We start from the raw sequence: 18,778 nt of genomic DNA on the forward strand, positions 1-18,778 counted from the left end.
CAGACTGGTTCATACTGGGAATTAATCTCCAGCTGCTACAGACTGGTCTATACTGGGATTAAAAGCTCTAGCTGCTACAGACTGGTCTATACTGGGATTAAAAGCTCCAGCTGCTAAAGACTGGGTTTTACTGGAATCAAATGCCCCAGCTGCTACAGACTACTTTATAATTGGAATAAAAGCTTCAGCTACTACAGACTGGTTTATACTGGAAATAAATGCTCCAGCTGCTACAGAGTGGTTTATACTGGGATTAAAAGCTCCAGCTGCTACAGACTGGTTTATACTGGGAATAACATCTCCAGCTGCTACAGACTGGTTTTTACTGGAATAAATTTTCCTGCTCCTACAGGTTGGTTTATAATTGGAATAAAAGCTTCAGCTGCTACAGACTGGTTTATACTGGGAATTAATCTCCAGCTGCTACAGACTGGTTCATACTAGGAATTAATCTCCAGCTGCTACAGACTGGTTCATACTGGGATTTAAACCTTTTGCTGCTACACACTGATTTATACTGGAATTAAAAGCTCCAGCTGCTACAGACTGGTTTATAATTGGAATAAAAGCTTCAGCTACTACAGACTGGTTTATACTGGGATTAAAAGCTCCAGCTGCTACAGACTGGTTTATACTGGGATTAAAAGCTCCAGCTGCTACATACTGGTTTATACTGGGATTAAAAGCTCCAGCTGCTACAAACTGGTTTATAATTGGAATTAAAGCTTCAGCTGCTACAGACTGGTTTATATTTGGAATAAAACTTCAGCTATTACAAACTGGTTTATACTGGGATTAAAAGCTTTCGCTGCTACAGACTAGTGTATACTGGAATTAAATGCTCCAGCTGCTAAAGCCTGATTTATACTGGGATTAAAAGCTACAGACTGGTTTTTAGTGGTATTAAATGCTCCAGCTGCTACAGACTGGTTTATTCTGGAATTAAATGTTCCAGCTGCTACGGACTGGTTTATACTGGGATTAAAAGCTCCAGCTGGTACAGACTGGTTTATACTGGGAATAAAATCCCAAGCTGCTACAGACTGGTTTATATTTGGAATAAAACTTCAGCTATTACAGACTGGTTTATACTGGGAATTAATCTCCAGCTGCTACAGACTGGTTCATACTGGGAATTAATCTCCAGCTGCTACAGCCTGGTTTATACTGGGATTAAAAGCTCCAGCTGCTACAGATTGGTCTATACTGGGATTAAAAGCTCCAGCTGCTACAGACTGGTCTATACTGGGATTAAAAGCTCCAGCTGCTACAGACTGGTTTATACTGGGATTAACATCTCCAGCTGGTACAGACTGGTTTTTACTGGAATAAATTTTCCTGCTCCTACAGATTGGTTTATAATTGGAATAAAAGCTTCAGCTGCTACAGACTGGTTTATACTGGGAATTAATCTCCAGCTGCTACAGACTGGTTCATACTGGGAATTAATCTCCAGCTGCTACAGACTGGTTCATACTGGGAATTAATCTCCAGCTGCTACAGACTGGTCTATACTGGGATTAAAAGCTCTAGCTGCTACAGACTGGTCTATACTGGGATTAAAAGCTCCAGCTGCTAAAGACTGGGTTTTACTGGAATCAAATGCCCCAGCTGCTACAGACTACTTTATAATTGGAATAAAAGCTTCAGCTACTACAGACTGGTTTATACTGGAAATAAATGCTCCAGCTGCTACAGAGTGGTTTATACTGGGATTAAAAGCTCCAGCTGCTACAGACTGGTTTATAATTGGAATAAAAGCTTCAGCTACTACAGACTGGTTTATACTGGGATTAAAAGCTCCAGCTGCTACAGACTGGTTTATACTGGGATTAAAAGCTCCAGCTGCTACAGACTGGTTTATAATTGGAATAAAAGCTTCAGCTACTACAGACTGGTTTATACTGGGATTAAAAGCTCCAGCTGCTACAGACTGGTTTATACTGGGATTAAAAGCTCCAGCTGCTACAGACTGGTTTATACTGGGATTAAAAGCTGCTACAGACTGGTTTATACTGGGATTAAAAGCTCCAGCTGCTTTTGACTGGTTTATACTGGGATTAAAAGCTCCAGCTGCTACAGACTGGTTTATACTGGGATTAAAAGCTCCAGCTGCTTTTGACTGGTTTATACTGGGATTAAAAGCTCCAGCTGCTACAGACTGGTTTATAATTGGAATAAAAGCTTCAGCTGCTACAGACTGATTGATACTGGGATTAAAAGCTCCAGCTGCTACAGACTGGTTGATACTGGGATTAAAATCTCCAGCTGTTACAGACTGGTTGATACTGGGATTAAAAGCTCCAGCTGTTACAGACTGGTGTAGATGAAAGAAATGCATCTTGGCTTTCAGGGTTTCCCCGTCTTCCTTCGCCTTCACTGTGTCTGTGTGACTGAAGGCCGTCATATGATTTCCTGATGAAATGACTAGGTGAGCAGGTGTAGATGATGAGGTGGACAATTTGTGTTTATCCGGGAAAACAGAGCCATATATCTGTTAACTTGTAAATATTCAACATGATAATTCTGTAGGTTTGGTTCTTTAGAAATTCTTAATGTAAACTGGATGAATTTCTGTCTCCTGCTGAAACGTCACCACCAGTTATTGAGTTTTAAACTGTGTGAGGTGAACAATCTGGTTTTGAGTTGCATTTGTGACTGGTTTCATGCAGCAGAGGGTGGAGATGTGGGTGGAGAGAACAGCCTGGGGGGAGTTTCCTGCAGAAACAAGGCAGCGTCTACATGGTCGTGGGACTTGTGTTTGGAGGACTGGGACGCAGAGCAGCTGATCTGTAAGTGTCTTCCTTCTGATGCATGACTGAAAAGCTGATCAGCAAACCTTAGATACTGAGATGCATGAAGACTGCAGCTAGTTCTGTCTGGAGTCAGGCCAACTGGATCCGTTAATCAGCTTCAGGGTTGTTCAGTGTATGTAGGGTTGTTAAAACATGCCATTTAACACATTGTTCCCCTTTTTTTGGTAGAAAGGGGGGTAAAATGTTGATGGAGCTTGAAACACAGCCAGTAAATGATGCATATTGGTGCATGTTTTAAAGGTGCAGGTCTGTTATCTTTGTGTCACATATGTTGGTTGCAACTAAAACTCTTTGAAACTTTCACAGAATCTTATTCAAATGCTGAGAATTTGCAAGTTAAATCAAACAGACCTGTATCAGACAGACTGATGGAGTTATTTTAAGGGATCATTTTCATCTGGATGATCCGAGAGGAACCAGCCCTACATCATCTAGAGCTCAGCATGATCCCAAGCTTTGGTTTGGCTTGTTTTTTTACATTTCTTCTGGCTGTTTGGGGTGAAGATGAACCAGTAAATATCATTTTAGTGTAAATTTATAAATGAATAGCACTGTCCCGCAGTGGCGGCTGCCTGGACTGGCCCTGCCTTCCCGGGTGTCAGGCCGGGCCTTTCCAGGGTGGTGTGTGGGCCTCAGGCTTGTGGGGTCCTGGGTTCTGTTCCTGCCTCATGCACCAGGGCCGGTGACTGGTGGGGTTGGTGGACTGCTGCTCCGGGTCCCCTGGGGCACTCCCTGGTGGGGGAGCTCTGGCTGCGGCAGTGGGCTGACTCGGTTCTGGTCTCTGCAGTGGGCTGTCTCGGTTCTGGTCTCTGTGGTTGCCTGGGGCTTGGGGCCGTCTCGGTCTGCCTCTAATCCTTGGATGGGGCACGGTTGCATTTGCATGACTCACCCCTACTGCTGAGAACATTGTTGATGTTTTTTTCAGGTTTTCCTCTAACAGAGGCCCCTATAGATAGTTTGCAGGTCTTTAAAATAAGAAGAAAAAATCATATTTTGGATTCAAGGGGAGCCCCAGATCCAGAGGTTCCTCTCGGCAGAGTAAATGTGTTCAGAACAACTCGGCAGCCAGACCATCTGCTGTCATCATGCCGGACAGGTTCATATATATATATATATATATATATATATATATATATATATATATATATATATATACATATATAAAATGTTCTTTACTTTTGCTTTTATATAATTGTAAATAAGTCCTGGTATTAAGGGGTTAACAAACAGAATTCAGTCACTCATCTTGTGACTTATAAAAATATTATGAACTAATCAGCTGATTTTAGTTTCACATTGAAACAATATAGAAAATATTTGATGTATTTTTCCTCCACAGAAAATATTTTACTTGCACAGACGTGTTCCACAATGTTGTTGTTTCTAACAATGTGTGTGTGTATATATATCAGAATATATAAAATATTTATTGAAGTGGATGATTTGCAAAAATACCACCCCTATCACCCATGATTGTACTAGAAAGTAGCTTTAAAAGTAAATTTATGAAAATTAAATAAATTAATTGTGGGCAAAGGCTGATCCTCGGCTGCAGAAGCTAGCTGTGGGGACGTGGAACGTCACCTCTCTGGTGGGGAAGGAGCCTGAGCTGGTGCTCGAGGTTGAGCGGTTCTGGCTAGATATAGTTGGACTCACCTCGACGCATGGCTTGGGCTCTAGAACCTCTGTCCTTGAGAGGGGCTGGACCCTCTTCCATTCTGGAGTTGCTCCCGGTGAGAGGCGCCGAGCAGGTGTGGGCATGTTCATTGCCCCCCGACTTAGCGCCTGTACGTTGGGGTTTACCCCGGTCTACAAAAGGGTAGCCTCCCTCCGCCTTCAGGTGGGGGGATGGGTCCTGACTGTTGTTTGTGCATTCACAACAAATAACTGTTTAGAGCATCCACCCTTTCTGGGGCCCTTAAATGGGGTGTTGGAGAGCACTGCTTCCAGGGACTCCCACACTCTGCTGGTGGACAATGACAGTGAGACCTGGAGGGGCGTGATTGGGAGGAACGGCCCCCCTGATCTGAATCCGAGGGGTGTTTTGTTGTTGGACTTCTGTGCTCGTCATGGATTGTCCATAACGAACACCGCAGCTTTGGTGGTCACTGAGGTCTTCCAGGAGAGGAAGAGCTAATTTCATTTTCTTAACTTTGTAATGAGAATAAAAAAAACTTTATTAGTCCCTCAGTAGAAAAGTTATAGTTTTTGTTCTCTATCATTTATAGGATAAGGATATTAAAATCAGGGTGAGGTAACAAGTGGTAATTCAGAATGAGTTAACCAGGAGTTAACCAGGATGAGGTAACCTGGAGTAAATCTGTGAACCGAGCTTCTCTGTAGCTGTTGGGTTTTCTCCAGCAGACCCTGCAGGTCCAGACAGTTTGCTCTATTTACCAGAACGGACAGAATAATGGAGGAAGAGCAGCGCTTAGCTCTGTTCAGGTTTTCTCATGAAGTGTTTACATTTTTAATCTCCTGTGTGTACATCACAGATCTGCTGCAAGTCCTGTGCATGTTGTAGATGTGAGAGCAGAAGGCCTTGTTTGGTCAGAGTTTACATTTCTATGCACCATCATTAGCAGGGAGTCAGGAACCAATCAGACGTCCCCGTTAGGATCTGGAGTGTTTCAGGATGTAGCAGGTCACGGATTAAATTAAATATCTTAAATGGACATCCTGTAAAGTGCATAAGAGATTATGCACTTTATCTTCATAACAGCTTTAACTTCCAGGAAAGGAAGAGCTGATTCCAGGAGATGAACAGCTGATTTCAGGAGAGGAGGAACTAATTCTATGAGAGGAAGAGTTAATACTGCATACTGAGAACTGGGTGAAATATTAAATGATCAGAGTTAAAGTGGAGACTTTCCAAAGAAAGATGATGGGGATCGCTCTGCTTTCTGTCAAACACTGATGGAGGGAGTAAAGAATTTACATGAAAAGAAATTGGAGACTGAATATTTAAATAACAGAGGAAGAATGTGAGACATGAACTCTCAAACACGAAGGGAATTTTGAATGAAAAATGTCACTCGTCTATTTTGTTATAGCCCATGTACTGACCATAAGGATGACTGACCACAGTACGTCCCACAGGATGCGCCTGTGTTCATCTGGGAAATTTACCATGAGCTAAGAGAAAACTTCAATCTGATTTAGATTTGCCGAAAAATAGAATGTTGTCATCAGAAATGAAAGGAAAGCAAATATTCCCAGTCCAGAACAGTAGTTGGGAGTACTGGTTGGGTAGAACTACTGTTCTTTAAACAAAAGAAACTCATAGGGCTGAAAATTAAAGACATTTTTAAAGACGTTTTTTCCCACTTATAGCTACAAAAGTTATATTTTTCTAAATATTTGGGTTCAGAGACAAAGTGAAGTCATGTGACCTGTGACGCTGCAGTGGGCAGACTGGATGAGTCCAGACTGGATGAGTCCAGACTGGATGAGTCCAGCTCCAGGAGCTCACCTCCATGTAAACATGTCACTGTTCATTTTTGCCTGTTAGTCACAGTCTTCAATCTGCTGGCTTCGTGCTCGGAGTTCCCAGCTGTGAATCATCTGATCTTTGAGCAGATGATGAACTGAGTTCCTCTCCTGCTATCAGCTGTGGAGGTCATGCAGCTAGCTTTGTTTAATGTGTGTGTGCTGGATGGTTTACACCTGGCTGTAATCGTATGTAGATGTAAAGCACAGACCACACAGACACTCAGCTGACTGGACGGCATGATGGGTGTTTCCTGTTTATTCTGCTCTCAGGCTGGATGTTTGTCTCAGAGCAGGAAGTCGTGTTGTGTACACTGTTGCTGATGGATTAGTACAAACACACTCAGACGGCTTCCACCCAGAGATGGACACAATCTGTCCTGAAAGGAGAGTTTCTTCACGTTTCTGATAAACACTTCCCCCAGTTCACGTCAGATTGTTTATCTTTGTTTTGTTGGTTCTTCTTCAGGATCCTCTGAGTCTCCGCTGAAGTGCTCCTGAGCCAGACGTGGTCGTACCTGTGTCAGGTAGGATCAGCTCTTCTCTCACTCAGACTCTCAGTGGTTTGGTTTCTCTTCCCAACTCCTGGATTTTACTGCCAGTTTTTCACTGCTTCATAAAATCTGGATGAAGTGGTCAGTGCAGACGCTTTAATCTCCTCTGAGGCCCATCTCGTCTCCTTATGACCACAGCGAGCTTCAGAGGACATGACTCGGAAACATTATCAGCTGTAAAGGAAGTGCCTCCTTGTTAGTGTACATTATTAAAAAAATAAACAAATGATCATTTCTGATGTGTTTGTTTAGTTGGAGTTTATGATGTAGAGTTTATTGTGCCTTAAGGACATAATTCATGTGATATTAATAAGATTTCTGAAGAAAACTTTGTCCACTGCTTGTCATTTGTTTCACTAGGTTCATGTTCGTGGCATTTAGTCTCATACTAGTCTGTTAGGTTAGTGTCTATTATACAAGATAAAGCTAGTAAAACAAGTATTAGTGATAAAAACTGATTATTTCTATCTAAATATTATTATTATCTAATCTATATAATCTAATACTGAACATTTGGTCTTGAACTCAACCAGCCTGGGTTTTCATTTAAACGTGTTAAAGGAGGTTTTAGATTAGTGTAATCAGCATAAATCCACAGTTTTACTGATGCTGCTAAAAGCATTTGATCATGTAAATCGGCGATCTCTTACCTCAGCACGGGTGACCCATGGATGTATTATAGAACTGGATAACGGACTGAAAATGGCGGCCCATTCATTTCTATGGAAGTTGCTCACCCAGCGCATACGCCGAAAAAGTTCTCAGGCTTCCGGGTTACTTCCGCATATTGGGCCCATAGAGCATGCGCAGTAGTGTCACCTCCCATCATGCTTCACGTCACTGTGAACGAGCAATGCGCAGCCCAGTGACCTGATCCAGCGACGCGCGGTCACGACATTAATCTGCAGTATGAGAGCTGTACAAACTCAGATGATGATTTTCTACGGCACACGATCGGACCTCGATGTAAAGTAATGATATAATATACGTGGAAAAAGTTGTGTAGTAATTGTTAAAATGATGGTTTGTTTTAATCTGATGAATTTCTATATGGGATTCGTAATAGCCCAATATAAGTCAGTCTATATTGTATATTTGTATAATCCCGTGTCAAATTTTCACGATGACTTACAATTCCTACCTTTATTCATGAATAATTTCAGGCACGTCTTTTGTAATAAATGTTAGAAGTCCTTGTTAATGCATTATTTCATTGTGCTACCCATGCATATTCTCTTTATTTTTCTGCTATTCCCTGGATGACACCAAGATTATCAATTGCGTCTCTTCAAATGTTCCTTTCTTGTGTTTTGCCGGATTCCACTTTGTTAAATGCTGCAGTTTTTTAATTGACAAAGAAAAAAAAACTTTGTTTAAACTGAGGACTATGTTAAGGAAAACTAGGCCACTTGGGTTATCACCATTCTATATTTATTATGTAGTTATGTATTTTATGTATCGTGATTTCCGTTAGGGATTGAAAATGGTTTTGTAGGCTATTTTACCTAACTTGGCGACATTGTGTCGCTGTCATGAAATGGCTCAACACTCCCAAAATATTTAACTGTATATGTATAACAAAATATCACTGACAGCGATGCGTCAAGACTGTTATTCATATTTTATTTGAACTAACGAAAATAGAATAGCAGCTCATAAGACAAAATATTTTAATTAAAAAAAATCCTATTGCCCTCTGGGTGAACAGTGTGATTAAACTACTTAACAAAAAGTGAACTAATGTGAACCAAAATATAAGAAATTAACAAATAAAAAAAAAAGCCACCCTCACTTTCCCCGATCTATTCATGGGCTGAATCTCTCTTTACATAAAATAAACCAGTAAAACGCACTATCAGGTGGTTTAAACAGGTGGTCGTAACTACAACCTAGAGCTAATTAGGATTTAGGTCACAATACGTTTAAAAACAGGAACTATCATGCATGTAATATCAAACATTAAGAATACAAATGTATTAAGTTACTCGATATCAGAAAAAAGAAACTTAACTTTAACTTAACTTTTACGAACAGCTTTCCCATCATATTGAAGTCAACAGCCGTCCTCCTCGCTCCCGACACAGCATGACCGCGCTTCGGCAGTGCATGTGCACAGCCGTGACGTCACCGGAGAAATACAGACTTTTCTGTGGCTTTTATGGCCTTTTGAAAAATAATTGACGGATTAAATGTCCATGAATTAAAAATATTGAATAGAAAGATTAGTAATTAGCTGTGTTTAAAGCTGAAGACGTCCTGTCAACAGTTTTACAGCCGTGTCTTTTACCATTGTGGCCTATGGGAAAAATGCTTTTTGGGCCCCATGGGATTTTTTGTTGCAGTACCACGAGTGGCCACTGGGAAAAATCGGCGTGCCGCCATTGTTCAGTCCGTTATCCAGTTCTATAATACATCCATGGGGTGACCCTACTGAAGTGAGTGAAAGACTGGCCACATCATGCTCACAGGTTGAGGCTTTTTATTCAGGCTAATTGTAATTATCAAGCATCAAACACTTCGGTCCAGCTTTCAAACAGATGTGAACAACAACTGGAACACCATTATAGGGAGGCTATCACTGTTTGGTCAATAATATCACATCATTAATTATATTCCTAAACTTTTCTTATCATTGTAACAAAAACACAGAAACATGTGACCTGCTTCCCATCTGAGGAAATTATTAATAAAGAAAACACTGATCATAAAAACTACCCATTTAATGTTGTGTGTAGCAAATGAACTGTGAGGTGAGAGCAGTTCGGTGTTTGATGCATCGTTACTGATCTATCACAAGGCGAAACCGATTCAGTCTTCGTCCTATAATCCACATGATGCTGTGACTGAACACTGTCAGTTCCACACGGCAAAGAAAATACCTGCTGGAATCTGGACGTTACCTCCTCTATATTAACGCACCTGCTGGAATCTGGACGCTACCTCCTCTATACTAACACACCTGCTGGAATCTGGACGTTACCTCCTCTATACTAACACACCTGCTGGAATCTGGACGCTACCTCCTCTATACTAACACACCTGCTGGAATCTGGACGCTACCTCCTCTATACTAACACACCTGCTGGAATCTGGACGCTACCTCCTCTACACTAACATACCTGCGGGAATCTGGACGCTACCTCCTCTACACTAACATACCTGCTGGAATCTGGACGTTACCTCCGCTATATCAACGCACCTGCTGGAATCTGGACGCTACCTCCTCTATACTAACACACCTGCTGGAATCTGGACGTTACCTCCTCTATACTAACACACCTGCTGGAATCTGGACGTTACCTCCTCTATACTAACACCTGCTGGAATCTGGACGCTACCTCCTCTATACTAACACACCTGCTGGAATCTGGACGCTACCTCCTCTATACTAACATACCTGCTGGAATCTGGACGCTACCTCCTCTATACTAACATACCTGCTGGAATCTGGACGTTACCTCCTCTATACTAACACACCTGCTGGAATCTGGACGCTACCTCCTCTATACTAACATACCTGCTGGAATCTGGACGCTACCTCCTCTATACTAACACACCTGCTGGAATCTGGACGTTACCTCCTCTATACTAACACCTGCTGGAATCTGGACGCTACCTCCTCTATACTAACACACCTGCTGGAATCTGGACGCTACCTCCTCTATACTAACATACCTGCTGGAATCTGGACGCTACCTCCTCTATACTAACATACCTGCTGGAATCTGGACGTTACCTCCTCTATACTAACATACCTGCTGGAATCTGGACGTTACCTCCTCTATACTAACACACCTGCTGGAATCTGGACGTTACCTCCTCTATACTAACACCTGCTGGAATCTGGACGTTACCTCCTCTATACTAACATACCTGCTGGAATCTGGACGTTACCTCCTCTATACTAACACACCTGCTGGAATCTGGACGCTACCTCCTCTATACTAACACACCTGCTGGAATCTGGACGCTACCTCCTCTATACTAACATACCTGCTGGAATCTGGACGCTACCTCCTCTATACTAACATACCTGCTGGAATCTGGACGTTACCTCCTCTATACTAACATACCTGCTGGAATCTGGACGTTACCTCCTCTATACTAACGCACCTGCTGGAATCTGGACGCTACCTCCTCTATACTAACGCACCTGCTGGAATCTGGACGCTACCTCCTCTATACTAACGCACCTGCTGGAATCTGGACGCTACCTCCTCTATACTAACGCACCTGCTGGAATCTGGACGCTACCTCCTCTATAATAACACACCTGCTGGAATCTGGACGCTACCTCCTCTATACTAACACACCTGCTGGAATCTGGACGTTACCTCCTCTATACTAACACACCTGCTGGAATCTGGACGTTACCTCCTCTATACTAACATACCTGCTGGAATCTGGGCGCTACCTCCTCTATACTAACACACCTGCTGGAATCTGGACGTTACCTCCTCTATACTAACACACCTGCTGGAATCTGGACGCTACCTCCTCTATACTAACACACCTGCTGGAATCTGGACGTTACCTCTTCTATACTAACATACCTGCTGGAATCTGGATGCTACCTCCTCTATACTAACGCACCTGCTGGAATCCGGACGCTACCTCCTCTATACTAACATACCTGCTGGGTTAGTACAGGGTTTGAGACAAATGCAGCAACATCTTCCATCTAATTCACTCAAACATCGACTGAACTCTGCTCACAGTTTATCCAGGTACACACCGCACTGCTCATGGTGAGAATCATCATTACGACAGTGTTATAAAACCAGTGCAGACCGCACCTTGCAGGTGCCCCATCTGTAGCAGTTGCCACCAGTTTATGAATGAGGATGCTATTGTCACAGAGATGGTTTTAAAGACCTCTTGTTCTCAGCTTCAAATGAAGTGTGAGGAAGTTAGAGCTATTAGATGATATTAGAGCTGTTAGTGGATGTTAGAGTTGTTATTGGATGTTAGAGCTGTTCGCTGTGTTAGTGCTGTTAGTGGATGTTAGAGCTGTTAGAGGATGTTAGCGCTGTTAGATGGTTTTGGAGCCATTGGTGCATGTTAGAGCTGTTAGCGGATGTTAGAGCTGTTAGGGGATGTTAGAGCTGTTAGAGGATGTTCAAGCTGTTAGCGGATGTTAGAGCTGTTAGCGGATGTTAGAGCTGTTAGCCATGTTAGAGCTGTTAGTGGATGTTCGAGCTGTTAGCGGATGTTCGAGCTGTTAGCGGATGTTCGAGCTGTTAGAGGATGTTAGAGCTGTTAGAGGATGTTAGAGCTGTTAGAAGATGTTAGAGCTCTTAGCGGATGTTAGAGTTGTTAGCAGATGTTAGAGCTGTTAGAGGATGTTAGAGCTGTTAGCGGATGTTAGAGCTGTTAGCCATGTTAGAGCTGTTAGAAGATGTTAGAGCTGTTAGAAGATGTTAGAGCTGTTAGAGGATGTTAGAGCTGTTAGCCATGTTAGAGCTGTTAGTAGATGTTAGAGCTGTTAGAGGATGTTAGAGCTGTTAGAGGATGTTAGAGCTGTTAGTGGATGTTAGAACTGTTAGTGGATGTTAGAGCTGTTAGTAGATGTTAGAGCTGTTAGCCATGTTAGAGCTGTTAGAGGATGTTAGAGCTGTTAGAGGATGTTAGAGCTGTTAGCGGATGTTAGAGCTGTTAGCGCATGTTAGAGCTATTAGCGGATGTTCGAGCTGTTAGCGGATGTTAGAACTGTTAGTAGATGTTAGAGCTGTTAGTAGATGTTAGAGCTGTTAGAGGATGTTAGAGCTGTTAGCCATGTTAGAGCTGTTAGAGGATGTTAGAGCTGTTAGAGGATGTTAGAGCTGTTAGCGGATGTTAGAGCTGTTAGCGCATGTTAGAGCTATTAGCGGATGTTCGAGCTGTTAGCGGATGTTAGAACTGTTAGTGGATGTTAGAGCTGTTAGAGGATGTTAGAGCTATTAGAGGATGTTAGAGCTGTTAGCGGATGTTCGAGCTATTAGCGGATGTTCGAGCTGTTAGCGGATGTTAGAACTGTTAGCGGATGTTAGAGCTGTTAGTAGATGTTAGAGCTGTTAGAGGATGTTAGAGCTGTTAGCGGATGTTAGAGCTGTTAGCAGATGTTAGAACTGTTAGCGGATGTTAGAGCTGTTAGCGGATGTTAGAGCTATTAGCGGATGTTCGAGCTGTTAGCGGATGTTAGAACTGTTAGTGGATGTTAGAACTGTTAGTGGATGTTAGAGCTGTTAGTAGATGTTAGAGCTGTTAGCCGTTTTAGAGCTGTTAGAGGATGTTAGAGCTGTTAGCGGATGTTCGAGCTGTTAGCGGATGTTAGAACTGTTAGCGGATGTTAGAACTGTTAGAGGATGTTAGAGCTGTTAGCGGATGTTAGAACTGTTAGCGGATGTTAGAACTGTTAGAGGATGTTAGAGCTGTTAGCGGATGTTAGAACTGTTAGCGGATGTTAGAGCTGTTAGCGGATGTTAGAACTGTTAGCGGATGTTAGAACTGTTAGAGGATGTTAGAGCTATTAGCGGATGTTCGAGCTGTTAGCGGATGTTAGAGCTGTTAGCGGATGTTAGAACTGTTAGAGGATGTTAGAGCTGTTAGCGGATGTTAGAACTGTTAGCGGATGTTAGAACTGTTAGCGGATGTTAGAACTGTGAGAGGATGTTAGAGCTATTAGCGGATGTTCGAGCTGTTAGCGGATGTTAGAGCTGTTAGCGGATGTTAGAACTGTTAGAGGATGTTAGAGCTGTTAGCGGATGTTAGAACTGTTAGCGGATGTTAGAACTGTTAGCGGATGTTAGAGCTGTTAGCGGATGTTCGAGCTGTTAGCGGATGTTAGAGCTGTTAGCGGATGTTAGAACTGTTAGAGGATGTTAGAGCTGTTAGCGGATGTTAGAGCTGTTAGCGGATGTTAGAACTGTTAGAGGATGTTAGAGCTGTTAGCGGATGTTAGAACTGTTAGCGGATGTTAGAACTGTTAGCGGATGTTAGAACTGTTAGAGGATGTTAGAGCTGTTAGATGGTTTTAGAGCTGTTGGCGGTGTTTTTTTTTTTTTGTTTTTTTTTCAATTATGGACAAACTGATACACAAGGGTAGTATGTCTTATGCACTAGTGAAAATTGCATCTGTTAATATTTTTGTGAGTGGTTTTTCTTGTTGGGATGATAGAATGGGCATTTCGCGCTTTGGTTGGTGGACTTTTATTGTAATCAACAGTGTGATGATGTCCAATCCATCAGTGCAAAAATACATATGTACAAAAACATCATTATCGATCCTGATGATGGAAATAAATAGTGATATCAAATTGAAGTTTACGTAAAAGTGTTGGCATGGCGTTGGTAACTGGGTAGGCTTTTGGGCCTTTTGAGGTTTTTCTCAGGTGAGTGACCCCATGGCTTGGTTAAGGTCTGAGTGCTTTATCTGTTCCTGCCCTTTCTTCTGCTGGAGAAATATTTTAGTTTCTGGGTCCTTTTGGCTTTTTTAAGGTTCCTTATTTCCTGTTGCTAAGAAATTCTTTTTACTTTTATGTTTCCTCCACCTAGTCAGGATTTAATGATGAGGATAGACCAACAAACAAGCTTTAGAGGGAAGAAGAGAATGAAAATGTGGACATTTTAGATCATAAAGGCATTTCAAAGCCTGAATTCCTCAGGGTTACGCAGTCCAGACTAAACAAATCCAAACACAGTTACTCCCTTCTTATCACATTAAAAACATAGAGCTTTCTCCCGCCTCCTCACTTTTTATCTGCCGTCTACAGAACAAATTAGTTTGTGGGATCCAGACTTCTGAACTCTTAACAAGTTGGGAAAAATCAGCAGCAGGAAAATGAAAAATATGTCATTAATCTTGGAGGATATTTTCAATAAATTAAGTTTGTTATCCTTATAAATTTATGATTTAATTATTAAAAGCGATCATTTGTATAATTTAATAAAAAAGAGTTGAACTGACCCTCAAAAAAACAGAAAACATTCATGTTGTGAATTCCTGCTATGTTTCCATCTTTTCTCACCTTCCCTGTGGAGGTGAAATAAAACAAGCTGAAGCTGAAGAAGAGACAAACATATTCAAAGCCTGATGGTGTTTCTGACGTGGAGGAAGACCAAGTCATCCCTGAGCTTCAGCCCGGATCTGCTGCAGCAGCAGAAATGGGCTGATTTATCTTGACATTTCAGATCTGGTCAAACCCAGAGGTCCTGCAGCCAATTCTCAAGCATTTCCAGTCAGCAGAGTTTTGGCTTGTTTTTCCTCCCCTGAAAGGTCGAGAGAGGTCACTACGAAAAGGGAACTTAAAGCAAGTAGAAATATATATTAGTCTTATATTGTACAAAAACAATATAAATCCAATTAAACTTGATTTGCTTTAGAATATAATCTTTGCTTATCTTTATATTAATCAGATATCCCAGCTCACTCTGAGCCAGAACAACCAGTGAGATCTTGCGTAAGAAATCCCAGTGGTGCCTATCTGCCTCATTTTTTAAAGATGACTTGTACACCCTCTACATTTATTTTCAGGCTGCAGCATAGCACTTTAGGAATCACAATTTTACAGTTATCACAAATATTTGTGTTAATTTTCAAACATTAGAAATGTGTAAAAAATAGAGTGGGGACTTAGCTACCATAGTAGCTAAGTAACGCTGTTAGCCGAGCCCTGATGTGTGCATTACTGTAATAGGTGAACCAGGAAACCATGCACTGAAAAATGTTCCACTTCGTTTGGAACGCAAACTGCAATTAAATGCATTAATTTTATTTGTAATTAATTAATCATCATTAATGCTTAAAAGTCCCACCACTAGTAAAATCACATGAACACTCCTCATGTTCATCATAGATGTTGATCTGGTTGGTCCGTGGGATCATTGATAAATATTCCATAAAGCTGGTTAAAAACTAAAACACAGGATGTTTCAGAGTCTTTGTTTCAGACAGAATCACTTTCAGTTCTATTTCAATTAGGACTTTTTTAAATTTCTTTCTTTTCTGATTTATTAATGTCAGATTAAGGTGTCAATCCTTAAAATTAACTTATGTAAGAGACCAAATTCTAATTTTTAGTCATTTTATCTATAAAAAAAATGGATTTTCTTTGATTGTCATATAAGATGCAGGGTTTTAGGATTTTGTGTCGAGTTTTTAGGGATATTTTTGTTTCCCAGAGGAAACAACTTTGTTCAAATTTTAAGGTTTCTTGTTGAATTAACTTTTTCTATCAACTAATTTTTTTGCCACAAAATTATTTGATTTTGAGGAAAATTTAAGGACCTGGCTGATGCAGTGTGAGTGGTGGAGACCATGCAGATGGGTTTACCGAGCAGAAATGATGTGTTGCACATCTGTAACTGAGTCTAATGTTTCTACGTAGATTTGGTCTAAAACAGGTTTTGGACTTATGGTGTTTCCTGGTTGTGGTGGACCATTGAAGGTCTGGGAGAAGCCTCTCAGAGAGCTCCTAACTTAGCCTAAAAATTCCCAGCAAGGAGTCAAAGCTTAAGAGTGATTCTAGAAGATTTTCAGAGAACTCTGAGCAAGGAATGGACAGAAACTCCTGTCTTGTTGAGGAGGTGTTGTCGACCTCGTTGCTAGGTAAGAATCATCATTTCAAAAGTTGTGATTGGTTGATCCTAAAAGCTAGGTAAACCTTTGGTGATAACAGGCATAGAATGCACATCAAATCATTAACTTAACCATAGAGTCTATATTAAAACTGTGTAGTTATAAATAATATTTTACATAAAAAGAAAATCTGTTAAATGAATAGTAAGCTATACTTTACAATTATTCTACAGAAAATGTAGAAACTCAGACCCACTTGCACAGTATCCACATGCTGATAGTTCTATTTATTAGCTTACATTTATTTGCCATGCTGGTAATTGTTCAGCTTTCAACTCTGAACATTTCATCTCATTTTGTATTAACGAGGATAAAATGGCTCAGCTTCCATCGCTGTCTGTGACGGTAACCGGCCTATAAGAAGCAGTGTAGACCAGAGAACAGCGGTGGAGGAGCAAAGAAGGAAACCAGCTGGACAGAGGAACAGTGTTTGCTCCTGGATCAGTTGGTCAATGAACATAAAAGTGGTTTGTGAGGTTTATTTCATGAAAAACCACAAATATGATTCCTGTCCTATCCAGACTGTAACGTTTAATTAATTCACTGTCATCCAGTGTTTGGAGAATCTCTCTCCTGCCTCTTCTGTCTGCTGTTCTGTTCTAAGGGAACTCTTAAAAATCCTCTTCCCTGCTCCTAACGGATCTCATCTTAGGAGCTCTCTGAAGAACTAGGATTCCTTAGGAATCATCCACCCTTCACTTTTAGGGGAATTTCTAAGAAAACATCACGATTTTTTGCTGCTAAGAGCCACTCTCTGCACTAAGAATCTTTAGGGATTCAGGCCCAGATGTTTTTAGCTCGTCTACATTCGTCAGAAACACCAGCTTTGTTCTGGTCCTGCTGCTCACTGATGACTCACATCTGTTTCAACACATTCAACAAGAAGATGATGTTCACTTCTCCTGGTTACAGCTCCAACCTCCACCATGCGGCAGAACCAGGCGGGGCTGTACTATGCCAGGCTGGGCCAGACCAGGCCGTTGGCAGCAGGTTCTGAGAGCAGAGCCGGCTGATTCCTATCACACATTCAGCTCTACACATACAGCCCATGTTTAGCTGAGCTGAGACTAAACATCTGCCCTTCAAACACTGTGTGTCCCTGTGGAGGGAACTAGAGCCACATCACCAGGGGCCCGGCGAGGGGTGTCCTTGGTGTTTGACAGGGACGTTACAGAAAGCAGCTGAGGTTGAAGGAGTTCAGAGTGTGTGGTGTTTAGTTTGCAGCTCAGTGTGGACTCCCAGCAGACTGATCCTGGATCTGGTTCTGGTCTCTGAAGATATCTCGGGGCACATCAGCTGTGTGAAAAGTTTATTGTCCCACTAATGGGAGATTTGTTTTAAAGCCAGTAAACGAATGGGAGACAGTGATTACTGCATTCATCGTTTCTTGTGTTTGTTTACTTTCATTCCTCACACGATGGGAAATTTGACAGGACTCAGTTCATGTCAGATTTCTGCTTGTTGTTTCCCTGGTTTGTTCTCAGATTTTCAGGTTCAGTTTTTTGCTGTTTTCTCCTCACACAGGAGTGGGACTAAAATCAGTCAAATCAGAAGTTTTATAAAATCCAGCTCCAGTTAGTCCCAGTTAGCTTCAATTAGCTCTGATCTTTTTATTAACAATAATGTTCCAGAGACCCTGTTCACCTTTTTAAAACATTACAGAATGGTTTAATCCAGTGATCCCCAGCCCGGGTCCTCAAGGCCCAACATCCTGCAGCTATTTGATGTTTCCCTGCTGCAACACACCTGATTCAGATTAAATGACAAGCCCTGCATAAATCTGCTATTAAACCATTAATAGAGTTAGGTGTGTTGCAGCAGGAAAACATCCACCCCCTGCCTGAACTTCCCCTCCCGCCCACCATTTATACCCCCCCACTACTGCAGGGTCATCAGAGAACTTCTGCAGGTATGGTAGGGGGAAGGGAGCCAGCCCAGTCCCGCTGTGGAGCTCCCACACCACTCACCACTGGCCTTGTCACCCAGATGCAGAGGCTGGATGGTGTTGAATGCACTGGAGAAACCATAAAAAGTGATTCTCACCATCCCGCCAACACCGGTAGGTGAACTGTAGAGGGCTGAGCGATGGGCTCATCTGCGGCCTCAGTTGGGTTTTTTTTACCACTGTTATTTACCTAAGAATTTTTTGCCAATTACCCAGGGTCTGTCAGGGATTAGGGGAGACAGTGACACTAAAGTATCGATACCACTACCGATCAGCTAGCAGGAGGAGGCAGGAAGAAAAGAAAACCCAGCTACCAAAAAAAAGAAAAGAAATAAATGAGGACAGAAAATGAAGAAGC

General features: G+C 41.9%; 1 protein-coding gene across 3 annotated transcripts in view; it reads left to right on the forward strand.

Moving 5' to 3' along the window:
- The first annotated feature begins 2,764 nt into the window (after positions 1-2,764).
- Positions 2,765-18,778, forward strand: part of LOC121641522 (collagen alpha-6(VI) chain-like) — a 100,076-nt gene continuing 84,062 nt past the window's right edge. For 2 of the 3 annotated variants that reach the window (XM_041987705.1, XM_041987706.1), the window contains exons 1-2: positions 2,770-2,792; positions 6,775-6,832. The gene's annotated coding sequence lies outside the window, so the exon portion shown is untranslated. Of the gene's footprint in view, positions 2,793-6,774; positions 6,833-18,778 lie in introns of all 3 variants that reach the window. The other variant, XM_041987704.1, reaches the window with a different exon arrangement.

This window comes from Melanotaenia boesemani, chromosome 6 (assembly GCF_017639745.1).
Source record: "Melanotaenia boesemani isolate fMelBoe1 chromosome 6, fMelBoe1.pri, whole genome shotgun sequence".
NCBI lineage: Eukaryota > Metazoa > Chordata > Actinopteri > Atheriniformes > Melanotaeniidae > Melanotaenia > Melanotaenia boesemani.